General features: G+C 39.9%; 1 protein-coding gene across 13 annotated transcripts in view; it reads left to right on the forward strand.

The window, feature by feature from the left end:
- Sgms1 (sphingomyelin synthase 1) overlaps positions 1-20,842 on the forward strand; it is a 250,008-nt gene that overhangs the window by 143,143 nt on the left and 86,023 nt on the right. For 12 of the 13 annotated variants that reach the window (XM_048338764.1, XM_048338763.1, XM_048338767.1 and 9 more), the window contains 2 exons: positions 2,321-2,401; positions 11,592-11,594. The gene's annotated coding sequence lies outside the window, so the exon portion shown is untranslated. The remainder of the gene's footprint in view (positions 1-2,320; positions 2,402-11,591; positions 11,595-20,842) is intronic. The other variant, XM_048338765.1, reaches the window with a different exon arrangement.

The raw sequence follows: 20,842 nt of genomic DNA on the forward strand, positions 1-20,842 counted from the left end.
GGGTCTTGCTTGGATGACTCTGAGTCTCAATCCTCAGATCTCAGCCTCCTGAGCAGCAAGGATTACAGATGTGAGCCACTGGTACCTAGTAATTTTTTTTTCCAAAGTGACAGACCATGGGAGAAATGCCTTTGTAGCTTTCACTTGAATTGACCTGAGAATATGTGGCCAGCTTTATGCTGTACAAATTTAAGGGTGATTTTTTTTTACTAACAACTAGACCTAACTGCTTGCTTCCACTATCACACTGTTCATGAGGCAGGCATTCAAGCCTCAGAATACTCTACAAGGTCTCACTTTTCTTTCCACCACCTCTGTAGTCAAAAAATAGTGTCATTTAAAGATGCTAAAGCCTTCTTTTAATCTGCCTCTTCCTGCCTGTCTTGAATGTGGGTGTTAAATAGGGCAACTTTCTGGAGGCCAGTCCTCATCAGGGAAGCAGATATTGAGTAGAGAATTACGTGGATGCTGAGAGTAATGAAGAAGTTGATTGTTGCAGAAATAGATGGGGTCTGTTGTGACCTTCTCCGGGATCCTTGAGAGAAGTTTCTTAGAGGAAAAGATGAACACTTGAAAGAGCAGTTAGGTTCGGGGGCTAAAAAAAGGCATAGAAAAGTCAAGAAGTCAAGGAGAGTCTTCCAGGGAGAGGAACTTTCAGAGACAGGAACCAAGATTCATTTAGTTGTTCTTTCTAGGTGACCGTTTTCTCTACTTTTGGAACCTTAGGGTGATACTTTTCCCCCATAAGTATCCATGTCAAATATGTAAGCTAATTCATGATCAACAGTGTTTTACAGATTGGTTCCTTGAATAATAATGCATTTGCAAAAATGAAGCTGAACAGAGATGCTCCTCTTTTTTCACAAGGCCTGCTATGTGATACCATGGTACCACAGAATACTTGTTGCCAATGGGATGGTAGTGATACGCTTAGACTTGTTAAGTAGGCTGTTGCATCTTTCTTTTTAACTTTTTAGTATATTGTGGTTTCCTGTGGAGGTTAAGGATCAGTAAACTACAGCCTGCTGTGCCTAATATGGCCTAATAACTGGTTTGGATCACTTTCATTCTAACACAGTCATATCCATTACTTTGGCGATATTTTTACAGACTTTTGGCTTTTTAATTCCTGTAGCCAGCTAAGCTGCTAGTTTGACTGCGAAATGAATAAAATGTCTCACAGGACTGGGTTGATTGTAGTCTCACATCCTTTTGAAGTTTGCTTTCCTTTTCTGTGAAAGAAATATTTAGCCACATTGCTTTGGTCCCCAATACATCTATTTATTGAATGGATGCATTTAGGAATAGAGATATATTAAGTAGTAGAACAGACCTGCTTGCACAAGGTTCTGTGCTAGCCCTTTTGATTTTCTCCTCTACTTCATTAAGAAATGCACGTCATTCATAAGGAGAGAAACCTGTTTTAGGAGAATCTCAGCTTGCTTAGAGTGTACTGTGCATTGCTTTTGAAAATGGATCAAATATTTAGTGAGAGTGTTTCATCTTGTTATTTGTTCATTTTGGCACATAGCTTAGATTTTGGAGGTAAGAGCTTTGAAGTGTCATAGAAGTTACTATCCCCCTCCTCCAGAATATTTACTATCTCCTGATACCATTTCTCCTGTCAAAGCAACATTTGTAGAGCTCAATATAAACAGAAGGCCTGTATTGTTCGGTTCAGAGATGTGAGACAGTTGTGGAGTGCCAGCTGAGCAAGAAAACCAAGCATGTGTGAGATCCCAAGTTCAAACACTTGTCCCCCCTAACAAGCGAACAATAAAAAACAGAATTAGAGAACTCAGAAGTTTCACTGTTTCCTTCTCTGAAATTAAAACATGGATTCTAGCAATTCTGATGTAATCATCTAGTGACAGGTACAAAGAAGCTGGACAGAGAAAACTGACCTTTTCCTGTCTACTGAGTGGCAGCCAGTGGGGTCCAGGTGTTGGAGAGAACTGGGGGGGTGACCCTTGTTGTCAAGCTTTCCCACTGCTCCCACTCATTTTTGAGAAGTTGGGGCAGGGGTGGAAGCAAAAGAGGGCAAGAAAGTGGATTCCTTCCGGGAACCTGCAAATCATGTCCTAAAAACTCATTGAGATGTGTTCTGGCACCAACAGTAGAAATTGTTTGTGTGTTTTCCTCTTAGAGTGGTATTCTATGCTGTTATTCTATTTCTTTTGCTTTTGGGGAAAGAACAGAAAAGACAACTATGCTTTTCTCTGTGTTTTGTGTATAAACGAAGAAAAGATTACCATAACGGAAACCACGAAATGGCCTTTATGATCTATGAAATTCATCAGGTATTTTCCTCTCATGACAGGTGATGGAAATGTACGGGAACAGTGGGAGAAGCTGGTAGCTTATAGGAAGCAAAGATGACAAGAGTTTTCTTAAGTAATCTGTAAGTACATTTTTATTAGCGCTTTGGAGTTCTTTTAATTACTGAATGATTGTCTGTAAGAGGCCATGATAAAAGATAGCACAAAATAATTGAAAAAGCATAAAAGAGAAAATTTTCAAAATTTCTCTTAAAAGTCAATATTCAATCACTTCAGGAAATGTATTTTAACATTTGACAAATCTTATTTTTCTGTACATCTTTCTTGGTAGGATGTGTTATTTTGAGTTCAGCTCATTGGTTTGCTTGGTAAAGTGAAAGCATTTAAAGTACTGAAAGAAGATTCTTTATACCAGGTTGACATTTAAATTAAACTTAGAACAGCTCATCCATGTTCAGGTCTCAGCTGTTCCTTGGTTCCTATTTCCCACTCAGATAGCTTTTGTAGGTATGTTTTAGAAATAGATACAAGTGAACTTGATGAACATGAATATGATTAGGTGCTTTGTCTGTACCTTCTCCCTATTAATGATTGTCTGTTATCTGACAGTTACTGTGGTCAATTTTCATTGGTTCATTATGTCAGTGATACTACTAGTACATGTGGTAGCATTTTGGAAAGATCAGATAATTTTGAGTCAGGTCTTATGCGCCTTAGCAGTTACTCAAGCCCGCAGAACCTCAGCTGACTCATTTGTGTACTGGATTTGATAATAGCTCTCTTGAAATGAAGGACTAGCAGTAGTACTGTTAGTATGAAATGAAGGAGTAGCAGTGGTACATTTTAGAGCTACAATAAATTTAGTTGCTTTCTGTCCTTATGTTTGCATCATGCATTATGACTTATGAGCCTTCAGTCTGTCTCCAAAAATCAGCCAGTTCAAGCACCATGGGGACTGTGAAGCATTGCCGATTAACACCATAGACAGCAAATGTAGGAACATGCCAGGTTAACCCTTCCAGGTGGGCTTGGAGTGCTCACAGATTTCTGGAGTGTAAATGTCCCCCACCATAGCTGATTCCAAACTACCAATGAGTCAGTAAAAGGAGGACTTAGAAATAGCATGATAGCATGCCACTCTGTATCTCTGTTAACCGGGCACAGTAATTGCAAATAGCACCAGGAGCTTGGGTATTAGTAAAATAATTGAGAAGTGATGAGTATGTGAATAATGAACACTTATTTATCTTTGTTTTAGTATAATTAAAAATTCAATGTATATAACCTATCATTCTTTATGTAGTATTTAGGATTAAACCTAGGGTAATGCTCTATCACTTGAGCCATGCCCGCAGCCTTATATAATTTAACCTTTAACAATAGCTGTGTTTAATAACCAGCTTACTACTAATTCCCAGAAATCGACAGTTGGCTCTAGAGCTGTCTGTAACTCACTACTGATTGTAGGTTTCCTCTTGTGAGGATAGTTTGAAGCCACAGTTCTTCAATGATCTGTCTCAGCAAGAGTGGTAAGTTTGGTTTAATGACAGCAAGGTTTGGTTTTGAATCAGTACTTGGCATAACCAAAGCTATCATGCTCACATGGCCTCTGGAACCAAAGATAGCTTCCAAGGCCAATTTAGAACTTAAATCTCTTAAGAGTATGAGTAGAGTTCTTGAGTTGTTAACTCAGCTTCGTAGATGAACTCTGGTGTCCTCTACCTCCTCTGGCTGCTGGAGACAGGTCCGAATGTTCACTACCTTTTCAACTTATTTTCTCCCACTCCATCTTCCTTCAAGTCTGAATCCCTTTTGGTGGTGACACTTGCAGGGACAAGTGGCCCACGTGCCTTTCAACCAAGCACTGCATGAAGCTTTGCCTTTGATTCAGAAATTTAAGCTTTTCTGAAAAGCAAATTGTCTCCAGAGAGGAAAGACCAAACCAAACTGAACAGCTTAAATTTCATCTAGACTTGACTAACTGGTATCTCAGAAGCAGTTTCTTCTTTAGTTTTTTTTTTTTTTCTAGTTTGTCCTTTAGAAGAGATTGATTGAAGCCTGGAATTGCTAAGTAACAGCTAAGATTATGATGCTTGTTTTATTTTAAATTTCACCTGCCTAGTTTTCAAAATATTTTCTTTATTAAATCTTTTAAAAATGCCATGGATATTTCTAAACATTTTTGTGTCAATTTCCCGAGTCAGTCTTATATAATCTTTAAATATTAATTTTCCGTATTTCCTCTTAAAACAAAAGGTATTTACTGTCCCTACCAAGTCAAGGGATAGTTGAAAAATTAATTATTGTTCATTTCAACTGTAAGCTCATGGTTAATATCTGAGCATTTTGCCTGGATTATGAACAACTGCCCTGAGGCTTAACTAGGTTGACTGAAGATGTCCTTAATAACTAAAAATGAACACAGGAGTAAGAATTAATAGAATTTTTTTTGTCATAGCATCTTCTGGTCTATATTTTTACCTTCCTCCTAAGGACAAATCTCTTGTTGTTTCTGAACATGCCAAGTCAATAAGAACCTCCTGGAAGTAGAGCTGTGACTCAAAATAGTAGAGCACTAACCTGGAGCATGAAAAGCTCAGAGACAATGCCCAGGCCGAGTTCAAGCACTAAGACTGACCCCCCCAAAAAGAATTGCTTATTAGATTACTGCTAGGGCTCTAGTCTTCCAAGGGGCACATTTTACAGTCCTGCATTCTTGAAAGTCATGGATTTTAGTGCAAATAAAACAGAGTTTAGTCTACCTAAGGAGTCAATAATTGGTTCTATAAAAGGGAAATACAATTTCAAGCTGAGCATAGATATTATAAAAGATGAATCGAATGCACAGTGCCTAGAAGAAAGAGGGTAGCAAGAGAATAGGCTAGATCAGAGCAGAGGATATTTGAATTGAGTACTTAATTGGTGTGTTTTTATTAGATTATAAGTTATTATTGCTAATGGGAAAGGACTAAACAGATGAGGAAATTATGAAATTAAAAACTCATCATTGTAGTGATGAGTTCTGGCTCATGCATTTCTGGGGCTATAAGTAAGTCAGGGACTTCACTGCATGGTAATGAGGGTACAGTGTGATGATCTCCAGAGCAAAAGGAGAGAAACATAAAGTCCCATGGAAATGGAGGGGCTGTTTGAGGTATCATCATGGGAGAGAAGAAAGCTCTCCTTCAGCCATTTTCTATTCTCTTTGTGGTAGCTCCTATTCTAATCTAAACATTTGCTACTCTTCCTGCCTTTCCTCCATCTCAGGGAAGGGTATACCTTTTCACCCTACTGAAGGCCAACTCCCTATGGCTAATGTGGCAGATACTATGTGTGTAACAATGCTCTGTGCCATTTCTGAGCAGGACTTTTAACAGGTGTGGCCTTAGTTCTTCCATCTGTTTTACCTTTGCTGTCTAGCTAGGATGTTCTTGTCTTCTCTCAAGTGAAGTGTATATAGAATCTGCATACAGGAAGTAGACAGAAACCTCTCTGTATTGTTGGAGTGATTTGTTCCTGTAGTATCATTCTGTATATACTAATACACCTACATCCCTGTTTTCTCCTCTCAAACACTACCATCTCTATTTCCAGGACAAGTGTGCACCTATGCATATGCGCATGTGCATATACATACACACAGTCTCTCTCTCTCTCTCTCTTTCTCTCTCTCTCTCTCTCTCTCTCTCTCTCCCTCTCCCCCTCTCCCTCTCTTTCCCTTTTCCTCCCTTCCTCTCTCTGTCTCTTCTTTTCTCTCTCCCTGTTCCCTCATGCTCCTTCCCATAGCTTCCTTTTTGTCTTTAGTGTACTCCCTATCAGTTGTACAAGACCAGACTTCAGCTTTTGCCTTATGCAAGCTGTGCCCATATAGCTGCAGAGTGAGGAAGGTGTTGCTGGGTACTTGAGGACAGGGAGGCCTTGATATTCTGTGAACTGTGCTCATTTGGGTGTGGGAATCCTATTCTCTTTGGATATTCTGGTTTCATTGCTTTCTGTTAGTTCAGCTTCATTTCCTTGTTCTCTTCTTCCTGACCATATCTTCATAGTATCATTTAAACTTTCCCATTCTCCATTTGTAGTTTTCAGTCCATTTGTACTAACTCGTTCCCTTATTGACTATGTGTGTCCTTTGTTGACATGCAGCATAGGCCCTGTATGTATCCTTAGTTGACATGTAACATAGGCCCTTTAACTTCACAGATGACATGTTATTTTTTGTTTCCTGTCATAAATTGCTTAGCATATTATTGCAACAAAATAAGCCCCTTGCCAATTGTTTTCTTTGATTTATTTACTCCCCTCCAGTTAATGGTTCTCTTTTCCATGTTGTATGAAGAGCTCATTGTTGTTAATTGGGCTTTTCCTTTGTCTTTTGATGATATCTAATGTGTTATTGGAGAACCAGATTGTTTTGCTTTAGTTATACCATACCTTAATTTGGAAGTGATCTCTCATAATTCAAAGGCAGGCATGTGAAGACCTGGAACATCAAGGAGATCTAACTTAATTAAGTACTTCTGGTAACTAGTTCTGGCTTGGATCCATGGAGTGAAATTAGGAACCCTTAGAGGCGTGTGTGACTAGTGATTTCTATATGAAGCTAATGTAGTTTCACTGTTTCCCTTCCTTTGTGAATGAATTCAGCTATTTTCTTTCCTATTACTTCTGAGCACCTCTACTTTGATTGCAAAAGACACAGGGCAATTTACTATCAAAGTCAACTTTTTAGAGTAGAGTCCTTCAAACTTTTTTGGTGAATATACATAGAAAGAAATGGTTAGCAGCCTCCTGGAGAAGTAATACTTTGACAGCTGTCAGTGCTCTCTGTTGTAAGTATGGTGGGTGGTATTTCTTTCTTTCTTTTTTTTTTCAACTTCCTGTTCTCATTTTTGGTAGGTTCTTAAGTATTGATCTTTTCATATTTTAAGACAAATATGTTAATTATATTCTCTTAAGTATGATGTGTTGTTGGTTGTTGATCTTAATGTTATGTTTTAGGACAAATATATTAATTATATTGTCTTATATGTATCAAATACTGTGTAATCAAGAAATGTTAAAGGTATAAAAAACATAGTTCATGCTGCTATATATGTCCATGACAGACCTCACAATCTGTCCAAAATAAAGATTATTTATGGTTTTCTCTTAAAGTACTTTAGAATAATTGGGTGCCAGTGGCTCACGCCCATGATCCTTGCTACTCAGGAAGCTGAAATCTGAGGATCATGGTTTGAAGCCAACCAAGGCACAAAAGTAGATGAAACTCTTTTCTTTAATAAACTACTCAGAAAAAGTCAGAAGTGGAACTGTGAAGTGCTAGTAGCTTTGAGCATAAAGAAGCTCAGGGACAGTGCTCTGGCCCTGAGTTCAAGCCCTAGGACTGGCAAAAAATTAAAATACTTTAGGTTAGTTTAGAAAAGAGATAGTGCTTTTCCACATGTTTTAGTGAAAATACTGTTAATAAATCTTTGATTCTTATGTAAATGAAAGTGTGAATTTAATTTAAAACTTACTTAGAAATACACTTTCTCTTATTCAGCCATGTTCAAGTACCTTCTGTTAGGCAACAGGATGTTAATGTCTGGCTAGTGAATGTCACTGCCCACTACAGTCTGTTCTCCTTTTAGGTACTTGTGCAGAGTCTGAGTCATCTGACCGTAGTCTCCTCCTCTGTAAGGCCCTTCCATTTAGCTGCTCTGAGTAGTAAGCAGTATTAACACTGCCTTACAGGTGTTGCATATGGATTAGATGTAAAACATAATACATGTAAGACAGAAGACCTGTCATTCTTAGGTACTCAGAATAAACTACAATTGTTGTTGCTTTTCTTGTTCTAGGTAGCATTTACTTTAGGTACAATGTTATGAATGGAGTTTGAGTGCAGTATTAGAAATGTTATTGATGTTACATTTCATACCAGCCACGAATTAAATAGGCGTTTAAGGATTGTTAAGAGAGGACTGTTAAGGGAATCCATCCTCTACACTAGAGACATAGTGTCTCCACTGAAGTGCACTCCAAGGGTTGGGCTAGAGTTCATTGACTTTAGACCTAAGGTGCACTTTTAGAATGTAATTTATTACCAGGTTGAGGTCTGCTTGGATAAGCTTTCACATTAGTCATAAAATGAAATTTCTTGGTAGATTGTCATACTCTTTTTTTCTTTTTTTTAGAAGGAAAATGAATTCTTGTTGCTACTTCTGGGAAGTAGACCTTCTTCTGGTAATTTACTGCTTTTCCTACCAGCCCATCTACATGATCCTCATGTAGACCAGCTCATCTGGGCTTCATGGCCCCTAACTGGACCAGATGTGAGTCTTGAGGATTTGAAAACTCCCAACTATGAAAAGAGGAATTATGTCTCTTAGTAGCAGAGCTGGAGTTAGTAGAAGGAAGAATGAAGGAAAGGAGGACAAAACCAACTTATAGAAGCAAAGATGCCATCTGATTTTGATAGAGTTCATTTTGAGATGGTTCCAAGGCCCAGCTAAGCTACTAGCCTTTCCTTTTGTTGGTTATTTCAGGTCACTGTGTTCCACCTTGCTTTTGCCTGTGTTGCTTCTAGTGCCATCTCTGTTACCTTTAAATGAAAGAATGCTGACTAATTCACTTTGGTTGTTTATACTCAAATATTTATTGATGTCTTTGTCATACGAGATTATAATAAAATGTTTAATTGGATAATAGGGAAGCTGACTTATTACCTAGCTTTTTATTACCACTTGTCATAAAAGCAGAACTGTATTTTAACATTAATTAAGGGTATCTGCTGACTTGTGGCTCTGTGTGGTAATGAGTCTTGATAGAATGGTCTCTAACTTTTAGCTTTAAACCATTTATGGTTCTAGAAGTTCAAGTTGTCTTGAAGAACTCTTCTTTGCTACCTCTAATTTTATTGTTGAAGCCATCTATGTGTAGTAAACAGGTAGATATTTGTGGTTCTAATACGTATATGAAGAGACATATTTATTGGTAAGGAGAAATTAATGCCCTGGCAAATTGTCAGACGTGTGCGTAAGGGTTTCTTACTTGAAAGGAACATGGAATGACTCATTATCTCCATTCTCTTCGATGCAGTAGTGTTTGGGGAACTGAGATTTGATGTGACACACTGTTCGGTAAACTTCATTTTCATTTAGGAAGTATTGGATGTGCTTTCCCAATAGCATTCTGTGTTGTTGGAACATGTAAAGAGCAAAGAAACACATCTGCTACTTGGGTTCTATTTGCCAACTGGTTTGAGCAACTATAATAATTGTTTATTCTTGATGTGCTAGCAGTTGAAGTTTTTCTTTCTCCATTGTGGCTATTATATAACTTAAACATGAACAATCACAGTGATTATTCAGAATCTGCTAAAACTGGGGATTCAATACCTCTGAAACACTGTCTGCCTCATAGGACTCTAGTGAGAGAGAAAGGTCAGGGGTGTCAGACATAAAAAGTGCACTAAGGCACTGTGTGTTGGTGTTGTGGTTCACAACAGCAAGGCACTAGTGGCTCATGTCTGTAATCCTTGCTACTTAGGAATTGAGATCTGAAGATTGAGGTTTAAAGCCAGCCCTGGCAGAAAAGTAGAGCAGTAGCAAAGAGTGTGAAAGCCAAGCAAGCATGGATGGCCCTGAGTTCAAACCCCAGTAACATACACACACACACACACACACACACACACACACATACACACACACACACACACACGGAATAACCTTTGAAGGCCTTTAGGGAAGAGTAGAAAAGAAAGGAGGGGAAAGGAGAGAGAACAAGAGAGGAAAGAAGATACCCAATGCTTGAGCTAGTGAGGGGCTTCTAGGAGAAGAGTTTGAGTGGGTCCTGAATGGTTTAAGTAGTCAAAAGGAGTAGTGTGGGAAGATCAGGAAACAGAAGGAATGGTGTGGGCCAAGGTATGGAGGTAAAAATCTGGCAGTAGATGGATGGGTTCTTTAATAGCTTCTCAAAGACCATGTGTGGGTTTGCAGAGGTGGAAGTGTTTCTGAATGACTCTTGATGTTACAGCACTAAGCCTGTAAAAAAAAGGTGTTAATTCACATCATTAAACAACAAAACTGTATATTAAGAATGCTGTACTTTGCATGTTATTTAGCTACCAAAAGTATCCTAAAAACAATAAGCCCTTTTCACTTGTGAGGAGATTCTATCCTCATGATATTGGTGCCTTTTGTTTCTGAAGCACAGCAGTAATGGGAAATGTCCTTTAAGGATGTGAGTTTTGATTACAGTTGATAAAATTAATGAGACCTTTTTCCTGGATTGGTTGTCTACTCTGAATTTCAAGTTGGATTGCGCCCTAAACAATAGATTCCCTGTGTGTGCTCCTCTGCAGTAGAGCTCAACATATCTGTACACCTCTACACACACCACCATAACTATATTTTTCAGACTTTGGTGTTCAGGAGTTTAAGGGATTGTTTCCATACACAAGTTTTATGTTGTCCTCTGAAAATAAGAGAACTGCTGTTGGTATAGCAACCAGCGTATTAGTGGTTTACTTAGTATGCTTCATTGCAATCATTTTTAAGTAGAAAACCAATAAAAATAGTAAAATATAAATGAATTTAAATAAGTATTTGGGGAAAGTTACCTATAAAGCCAGTTGGTTTGCTTTGATCTCTACTATATAAAGTTACAATTATTGATTTGGAGGAAGGGTTTATGATAGCAGGCTGAACTTTCCATACTTGTCATATGATGGTGATGATGTGTCAGAAGGCATAAGGGAGGTGCCTGCCAGCTGGAGCCAGTAGTTAGGAGACACCCAACTCCAGTGACCTTGTGTGAAAGGACTAAGGCCTAAAGCATAATGGAAAGATGGTACAGGTTTGAAAGAAGCCTTCTTATACCTGTTGATAATGAATTGTCATGAGTGAGAGAGAAACCTCAGATAGATCCAAGATTTTACTTCAAGTTAAATCTTATTCTAGGAGAATAAAATTACCTTTATAAGGACTATGAGAGTCAAGAGTGATGTGTATCAGCTTCATTGAGGATACAAGCCCAGTTTCTTACTTTGATGTCTGTTGCTAAGGATAAACATTAGGCTACTGGCCCATCTTGCTTCTACTAAAAAAAAATAGTTTACTCTCCCAGCTGGAAGAACTCTTCAGAAAGATGAAGTAAGTTGTCATGTCACTTAGAGTAGGGCTAGGCCTGACTCCTTGTGCAGTGTTCTTTTCACCTTCCTCTTCTGCCTTGTAGAAAAGAACAGCATTTTTAGGGAGATCTTGCCTTTGGCTAAAGAGAGTTTTGAAGAAATCTTGGTTTGGGGAATGACTGGCTGTAAAGAAATACGAGAAGGTTAAATGTGTGATCTTCTCCAAAGCGGAGGATTCATTTGTAACTTAAAACATATCTTTTCTTCCTCTTAGAAATTCTCTTAAAGGTTAATGATTGACTGATTTCTCAGGAATTAGCAGTTCTGTAGTGTACTATAACTTGCTAGTTTCCAACTACTTAAACTTTTAAAAATATTTTTATTTTCCTTGTTCAGGGTATAGTGACCTAAATGTTCCCAGATTACTTTTCAAAATTTTAATTTATGACCAAAATGAAATAATTGCAACAAAGGCCTTTTTTTCTATTAATATACCATTGAATAAGAATACCCAGGGACTGGAATATGACCTAGTGGTAGAGTGTTTGCCTTGTATATATGTATACATGAAGCCCTGGGTTCGATTCCTCAGCACACATATATAGAAAAAGCCAGAAGTGGCACTGTGGTAGATCAGGTGGTAGAGTAGTAGAGTGCTAGCCTTGAGCAAAAGAAGCCATGGACAGTCCTCAGGCTCTAAGTTCAAGCACCAGGACTGGCAAAAAAAAAGAAAAGAAGAGAAGAGAAAAGAAAAGAAAAGAAAAGAATACCTAGATTGGAGGCAAGGCACAAATGATAGACCCAGGGTTCATTCTCCAGTACTGTCCAGAAAACACAAAACAAACACCCCTCACCCCTCACCCCCCATTCTAAACCACAAGTTGCTTAAAATTTTTCATGGCTTGAGTAAAGACATAGACCAAGTAATACCAAAGAAATATTTCAGCCCTAAAATTCTGTGGATATTTGATCATAAGAGAATTTAAAGGATTATGGGCTAGTTTGAAAAGAGTTTTAGAGGCTGGTTCAGGACTGAGAGGGCCAGGTCGTAGAGCATTTTCTAAGTACCTCAGTGAATGCTTTGTGTGTATTGTTTTGTAAAGTCCTCCTCTGACAAGCTGTGAGGCGGGCATTTTAACTCCCTTCCTTCAGCAGCTAAGTTTTTCCAGGGCCATACAGTGCCAAAGATCAGACCCATGTCTGGTTCTTTGCACCCAGAGTCCCTGCCTAGCCTAGGAAATTTTACTAGCAGATATGAAAGGATATCCCTATTAAGTACAAATCATAGTAAGATGCATCCTTGCTTTCATAAAAGTTTTACAAGGGCAGCTCCTTTTCTAGCAGTTGTATTTAAGCTGTTAAAGGCTTATAAGAAAAATAAGGCCAGGAAAGGTTGCTAAGCCTGATAGAAATCCAGAAAAGAAAGTTCCGCCTTCACCCAGTTACTCCTGCTTATTGGCTGGGATTGAACTCGCTGACTCATTTCTTTTTTGTTGAGGCCACACCCTGCATTCCAAAAACCCTCTGCTGCCCGGCCACACCCACTGTGCTTGCGGGAGCCTCCGCGCTAGTGTTGGGCGTCCAGTAGGCTGCTGCCATCCCGGAGGGGACCTGTGCCTCTGCGCGCCCTGATCTCCAGCACCGCGTCGCTGGGCGCCCAGGCAGGCCCAGGATAGAGAGCGGCGCGGGGAACCCGCAGGGCCCGGTCACCACGCCGCTCCCCGCGCGCTGCCGGTCTCGCAGTGCCCCCGCCAGCCGCGCGCCCTCCGGAGCTCCTGGGACGCGCGCAAACTTGCTACTCCAAGAACTCCGGGAAGAGAGACCGCGCGTGAGTGTTGTGGCTCGTCCTGGGGTGCTAGGTCCACTGGAATGCTCTCAGGGAAAGGCGTGTCGCGCTCGCAGACGGTCCATGCGAATAAAAAACGGGGCTAAAGAAAACCTGGTCTCCCAGAGAACGGCCAGGATGGCAATCAGTGCAGTTCCCTCTACCGCAGCAAAGTGAAGGGAATCCCGCGATCTGGTGAAAATAGGCTTTTGGTTAGTTACCCCTGAGCCATCAGACTCCCCAGAGGACCTTAACACCACACCGTGTGGCGCTAACTGCCGCACTCCCAGAGCCAAGGAGGCTTTTTGAGAGGCGTGATCGCGTTTAGTTTGGCTACTGTCAGTGTTCAGAAAGTACGCGCGTTCTCCAACACAGGAGCCCCTAGAAAGGGATCCCGCAGCGCAACTAGCGGCGCTGCGCGCTGTTGAGTGAGCGCTGAGTAAGAGCCCCAAGGAACACGCGCTCCTCGTGTTTGGTGCCGCACATGTTTACTCTGCTGCCCTCCTCTCTATTTAGGGTGGCCAAGTAATTGCTCTTGTGGAAACAAGTACGTGGAGAAAAATGCACGGGGCAAAGTTGTCTCCAAATAAGAATCAAGAGTCTTAAATTTTGTTTTCTTGACGACTACAAATAATCATCTAATGATCATTTATTTTAATCCAGTTTAATCCGCTCCTTTGGGAGCGTGGGAGTGAGAGCCAACCCAGGAACTCACATAGGCAAGGCAAACCGCTCACCGCTGAGCTGCATCTCCATCTTCTTGTCTTACTGGCTTTTAATTTACCGAGAAATAAATTTGGTGACCTTAAAAAAAACCCACAAAGCCAACCTTTCACCAAATTACATTAGTCAGCAAGCGGACTTTTTCTTGGTGCTGGGTATTGAGCCAATTTCACAGACTTTAGCCCCCAGGTAATTTAATTTATTTTAGTGGGTCAGGAAGTCCTCCACTTCCTAACTTACTGTGTGAATTACTAAGCACTCACTCTGTACAGCAGAGCCCTTACAATGATCAGAATTCCTGGGGTGTACTGGGAAAACTGTAGAGAAGGTCCCATAGTATACCAGACTATCTGGAAGGCAGAATTACTGTTATGAATATGAACTAAGCTCTGAGCAGTATCTCTGCACTTCTTCATTTATGAAAATGTCATTGAGGTCTCCAGGAGAGTGGGGGAAAGTTCTTCTCAGTTGACCCTCCTATAAGGGTATAAAGGAACTCTCTCTAGAAAGAAATTCTAAGTGGAATAATTTAAATAGCATGTGGGGAACTTTAGTTATTCTGTGGGTTTCTGGTAACACCTCCAGGTTCATAGGCTGACAGTTAAATTTAGTTGCTTTGAGCTCAACAGGTAAATTCTCATGGGAAGTAACTCATCCCGTAGATACCTGGTGCAGTTGAAAAAGCACCTCTCAGGTGGTGAGCATGATAAAATATTTGATCAAATCTCCATAAAGCCTAAAGGATAATTCAGTTTAGTTTGGCATTATTAGGCTCACCTAGAAGTGATAAAGCTGGACATTTGAGGGCCTTCATTTCTCAGGTACTGAGATGTTTCACAACCCTTTTTTAATCTTTATCACATCTAAGAGATTGAGGAAGTAGCCTCAGCCAGGTTATATAACCTGTTTCAGATTTCACAGCTAGTTAGTTAAGGTTAGAAGTGAGCATTTAAATTTAAGGTTTGTTATTTTTCTCATGTGGCTCCAACTACTTTTAGAATTGTGTTGATTTTTTTCCTGGCGCAAAATGATCCAGAGGAGATTCTTGGCTCAAAGCAGATTTTTAAGTGATTTAAAAGGTCCTTATGGCCCCAGTGCCAAAATCTCAAAGTTCAAGGAATGATATATTTACTCAGAAAACGTGTGCTTTTCAAATATTAACTGAGCAAGCACTACACTTGATAGATCAGTTAATATACAAGGCTGCCTTGAGGCTGCCCATTGTTGTTGTCTTTTTTCCCTAGTCTCTTCCTGAGGCCCTTTGAGTTCTTCACGTCCTCTCCCTGCTCCTCACAGTATACATCAGGCTTTCTTAAGACAGTATCAAACCAAGAGCTACAGCTGAAGATTTCCAGAGCTGAGTCTTTTGCATGAGGCATGCCTGCAATGTTTTATAAGCTATGTGAAATGTTTTAAGATTTATGTTCACACTTAGGCTAGTGTTAAACCTGTTCGTTAAGAATGGGGAAGTCATGAAAGGCAGGCTCACTGTTAGTATTAAAACTTTACTTGGTAGACAGAGATGAGAAAGGCTCAGTGTGTCTCTCAGCAGGGGCAGTGAAATCTGGGAGAGCGCATCTGCAGGAGTGTCTGTTAGCATGTCATGTCAAAAGAGAACTGTGTCCTCTTCACAGAAGACCTATGAACTATAGCATCTCCCCCAACTTTTCAATCTCCCCCCCCCCCCCCCCCGGCTGCTTTAAGTGTTTAAAGTTCTTGAGGATGTCGAAAGAACATAGCTCTGATTGGGTGCACAGCTCAATTGTATTTGCCTGTCATGAGGAAGGTCCTGGATTCACTCTGAAGCACTATAAGAACAAGCAAGCACATGACACAGAAAGAACATGTCAATTTGATGATAAAACTGCCTTGTCTAATCTTAGAAAAATTATGGAGAGCAGATAGTTTGCTAGAGCATTTGATTTTCAGAAATGGAAGAATGGTTAAGTTCTAAAAACTGTAGATTTAGAGTTTATGTTGTTGTCGAGCAGAATTGTAAAGCAGATTTTTGATTATTTAGAGAAAAAAAGCGTTGAGGGCTGAGCATCCTGGCATATGCCTATAATCCCAACACTGAGGAGTCTGAGGCAGGAGGATCATGAGTTTGGCCACCCTAGGCTACATGGTGTAATCTTGTCTCAAAGGAAAAGAAAATAGTGAGGGTCAGTATATAGCATATATGTGCTAAGGATTACCCATTTCCACTTAATCTCATTTCTTTTCTTTCTTTTTTTTTTTTTGCCAGTCCTGGGCCTTGAACTCAGGGCCTGAGTACTGTCCCTGGATTCCTTATTGCTCAAGGCTAGCACTCTACCACTGGAGCCACAGTGCCACTTCTGGCCAGTGTGTGTGTGTGTGTGTGTGTGTGTGTGTGTGTGTGTGTGTGTGTGTGTGTGTGTGTGTGTGTGTTGCTGGGGAATCGAACCTAGGGTTTCATGTGTATGAGGCAAGCTCTCTTGCCACTAAGCCATATTCCTAGCCCTCATTTCTTTTTTTTAATGTTGGCATTGGGCATATATATCAGGTCATTACCACAGATAGGACATGCCTTGGTCAGACATTCATAGGGTAGATGGCCTTCTTCCCTCCCTCCCTCCCTCCCTCCCTCCCTCCCTCCTTCCCTCCCTCCCTCCCTCCATTTCATGTTTTTGAGATAAAGTCTTGCTGTGTAGCTCAGCCTCCAGTTTACAATCCTTTTGTCTTACCCTCCCAAGTGCTAAGTCTGCACATACCACTATGCCTCACAGTATGTGTCTTCTTTTCTTAAGCTTGAAAATGGGTGTTGAACAGCTGTATAGATAAACAGGTTTATTTCTTAGACCCAGGGAGGGTCCAAAATCAGTACAGTGATTTCGGACTTGAGCAAGGTGCCAGCAGTGTGCCTTCACAAGGGCGCTTGATACAGCTGGGGAATAGCACATTAGTAGAGTACTAAGGACCAAGGAGGTGGTAATCCTACAGTTCTTTGAAGCACTGCAGTTAGTGATTACAAACTGGAGCCTGACTTCAGACAATCTTTTTGAGCACTGTGTGCCTCAGCTTTTCTTCATTCATAAAATACAGATAAGAATAAGAACATCTGTAGTACTGTTAAAGAGATTGAAGGATGATAATTTGGTTATCCATATGAAATGAGTTGCATAGTGAATCACATATCTTCTAACCATTGCTGTGGCTTTTACTGTGATTGTTTGCATCATTGCTATGTACATTTCTGGGTTTGTGTTTAAATTCATATCCAGCATGATGTTTTGGATGGAGTCTGGAAACTGAACAGCAGTTTGAAACACTGGGTATGTTCACCTTACTGTACACCAGAACTTGATCCATACTACCAGGGTAGTAAAGTAGACATGGCTGCATTCTGGCATCTACAGTCTGACAAATTCTCCACTTTGACACGTACTTCTTTAATGGAGCCATTACTCCTCATGGAACTTGGATTTAGGCGAGCTTGTTCTTGGAATAATAACTCGTTTTACTGGTCTGATCTTGGGCAATTAGCCTAACTCCAATGGTTCTCCCAAGAGTTCAGTTTTACCTTTATTTTACCTCATAGTTGGCAATATGTGCATGTATTTTTTCATGGTTGTGACTGAGGTGGCGTTTGGTGGGTAAAGGGACAAGTATGCTGCTACACATGCTACAAAGCCTAGGCCAGCCTCTACCACAAAGAGCTATCCTGTACAAAATGTCAGTAGTGTAGAGGTTGAAAACCCTTGCCATTACAGTCTAATGTAGGTGTTTAAAAGGATGGTCATCTTCCACAGTCATTACCTGCTAGTTTTAAGTAGTTTTATGGAAGAGTCTTTGAGAGTGAGTACATCCTGGAGTAGAATGTGCTTTTTTTTTTTTTTTTGGTCATCAACAGCTTGGTAAACTAGCAATTGCCTCCTTCCCTGGAGGAATGCATTGCTGTGATTGCGAAGTCAGATAAACATATGCTGAAATGTCAGCTCTCTCACCTTTCTCTGCTGTGTGATTTGAGGCAAGTTTCTTTATCACTTTATCAGTGAAAATCAAGTCCCCATTTCATAGGATTTAGAAGAATAAACAGGATATGTATATACAGAGTATGTAGCATAGTACTAAATGATAACTTTTTTATTTACACTTCTTGGGGATAATGGAACTGAGTGGCACTTATTAAAATGTGAGATTTGGAAAGAGGACAGAAAAGGAAATTGACCTTCTAAGAATTAGGAGATTTAAAAAATGAGAGTCTTGCTTTCTCTTCAGAAGATATGCAGTCCCTGGAGAGATAAATGTCTTGGGAAATATTTCACCCTTGTAGGGGAAGACCACAACAAGCACTCAGGAAAGGAGGCAATTAAATTGTGTAGAAAATTAGTCTAGATCCCACCAAGAAGGGGACTTTTTGTTTGTTCATAAGCACTATAACGCTTGATATTATAGTTTGTTTTTTTGTTTTGTTTGGTTTGGTCCCTGTTTTCAGGCTTGAACATAGGGCCTGGGCCCTGTTCCTGAGCTTTTATACTCAAGGCTAGTGCTCTACTACTTGAGTCACAGATCTACTTCTAGGTTTTTGGTGGCTAAGTAGAGAGAAGAGTCTCATGGACTTTCCTGCCTGGGCTGGCTTCAAACCATGATTTTTCAGATTTTCAGGCTCCTGAGTATATGGGTAAGTCACTGATGCCTGGCAGTATTAGCTTCTTAATACTTTTCAATATCTTACCATGCAAGCAACACATCCCATCCATGAATGTGCACAGGTATCTATTTTTTTGTGTTAAGTGATTCCTGCGCCCTTTCAGCCTTCCTCCTAAAAATAAAGCAAACTAAATATATCTGGAGAGCCCCATGAGCCCCTTTGTTGGTCCCTTCTACTATTGCAACTTGTAGCATCATGTGGTTTATCCTTAAGAGCACTTGACTCAAAGGTGTGATTGTTGTATATGTTGGGAATTTGGTGGAAAATTCCAGTGATCCCAGTCAACCCACTGTGTACTCTGTGTAGGGAGATTGTTTCATAGTTCTATTTGCTTTCCTCTTAACAGACAATTCTGTGACTTAGGAAATGGCTTGTAGTCATGTTGGAAATTTGAGATTGTTTCACAGTTCTATTTGCTTTCCCATTAACAGACAATTCTATGACTTAGGAAATGGCTTGTAGTCATATTGGAAATTTGAAGCTAGTGATTTGAATGATGGATTTGCTCTTAATTTTCTTTCTGAAGGACTCTGCTACATTTGAACTAAATGGTGGAACCCTGTAATATACTTGTGACTTGAACAGCAAATGGAGTAAATGTTAGTGCCTGCCCACCCCCCCAGCATCTCCCTTCTCTGTGTGTGGGTACCTGCAAATCTGGAGTGATGAGGAGAATTCACACTTGGCTTGGCACAAGAGTGGTGGAGCATCATGACAAACCCTGGGAAGCATGACTGCCATGGTGTTAGTGGCATGAAGACTGGGAATCAGAATGCATCTGGGAAATGTATGGCACAGAGTACGTCCTGTGAGTGTGTGGGGCCTTCACTAGGTTAATGGGCAAATTTGCTTTACTTTCCTGATTGTACAGAACAAGAAGGTAATGTTATACCTCTGTAGCATGTTGTACAAGCTCAGGGATATTGGCAGAAAGCTTATTCTAACAGAAACTCCTGAAAATGGTTAAAATCACATTTCTCTATAGAGTCAGAAGCCATGAGTTTGATTTTTCATGCCAAGTTGGGAGTCAGATTAATAATAAATAAAGTTAAGGAAAAATGAGGTAAATTCCAATTTTAGAAGATACCAATGGCCACAACTCTTGAGATCTGACAGATGAATTCTTTCTCTTAATTGCAGTAAACTTGTTGTTCTTGGATTTGTCATGCATGGGTTTGACTAAATATGGCCAAGAAATAAATAATTAAAAGAAATGTCAAAAACAGCAACACAAAATAAAAATCCCTGTGTACACAGTACACAGCTCAGTTGAAGGGAAGAAACTCTTAGTCCTTTGTTATTGCTAGTGTTTAAATCATTGTGTGATCTTTGGAGTGTTAACTTTGTGAAAACACAACAGGCCTCCCAAAATAACAAATGGTGCCTCCAAATCCAGTGTGCTTAATTTAAGGGCTGGAGTGAAAAGTTAAGATTTGTTGAAAGGTGGCATGTCTTTAGCAGAAGAAAAATGAAACAAGCATCCACAGTACAGTGCTGGACTCTATACACTCTGAGCATGAAGTTTTTCCTCAAAAATGTTGTGCTTGCAACCATATGCCTGTGGAATACTGTGTATTCGGTCACTTGGGTTTCTCAGATATGGCTGAGACTACAAATTACTATGTGCTTAATGTGCTTGCAGACTGCTTATGTATTGGCAAGGCTCTGAACAACAACTTTGGCAGTATATGGTATCAAAATCCCATGTTCTAGTCTGTGCTGACTCAATAAATCTAAAGATAAGGATAGACTTTAATGTTTTTTTTTTTCAGTGAGTGTACCATTAAAAGGCCCAAATGCATTCTGAGAAGATACAATGACATTTAAATCAAGTTGAATAATATTCCCCGTTACTTATTGTCATAGGTCTTTTTGTTTGCAGTTGTTTTTGAACTATTTAAACTTGGCATTTTATGGATTCTTTAAAGATAGGATGTGCATATAGTTTCCATCCCTTCTTCCCCCCAAGAGGTCCTTCTTTTCTGAAATGGCTAAGGTCTTTATTTCCCTGTGAACGGATTAACTTCTAGCACAGATGTATGTGTGTGTCATACGAGGACTAGTAGGCAGATCCATTTCTTTCTTCTGACCATGAAAGGATGAAAACAGACTTCCAAAATAGACTTTAAAAAGAACTTGTGATGAGTGTACCACACAAAGCTATACAAAGTTAGTAGAGAGACTTAGTGATTTTCAGGGTAACATTATAATGTGGTTATTAACATGCTACT

The sequence above is a fragment of the Perognathus longimembris genome, chromosome 2 (assembly GCF_023159225.1).
Source record: "Perognathus longimembris pacificus isolate PPM17 chromosome 2, ASM2315922v1, whole genome shotgun sequence".
Taxonomy (NCBI): Eukaryota; Metazoa; Chordata; class Mammalia; order Rodentia; family Heteromyidae; genus Perognathus; species Perognathus longimembris.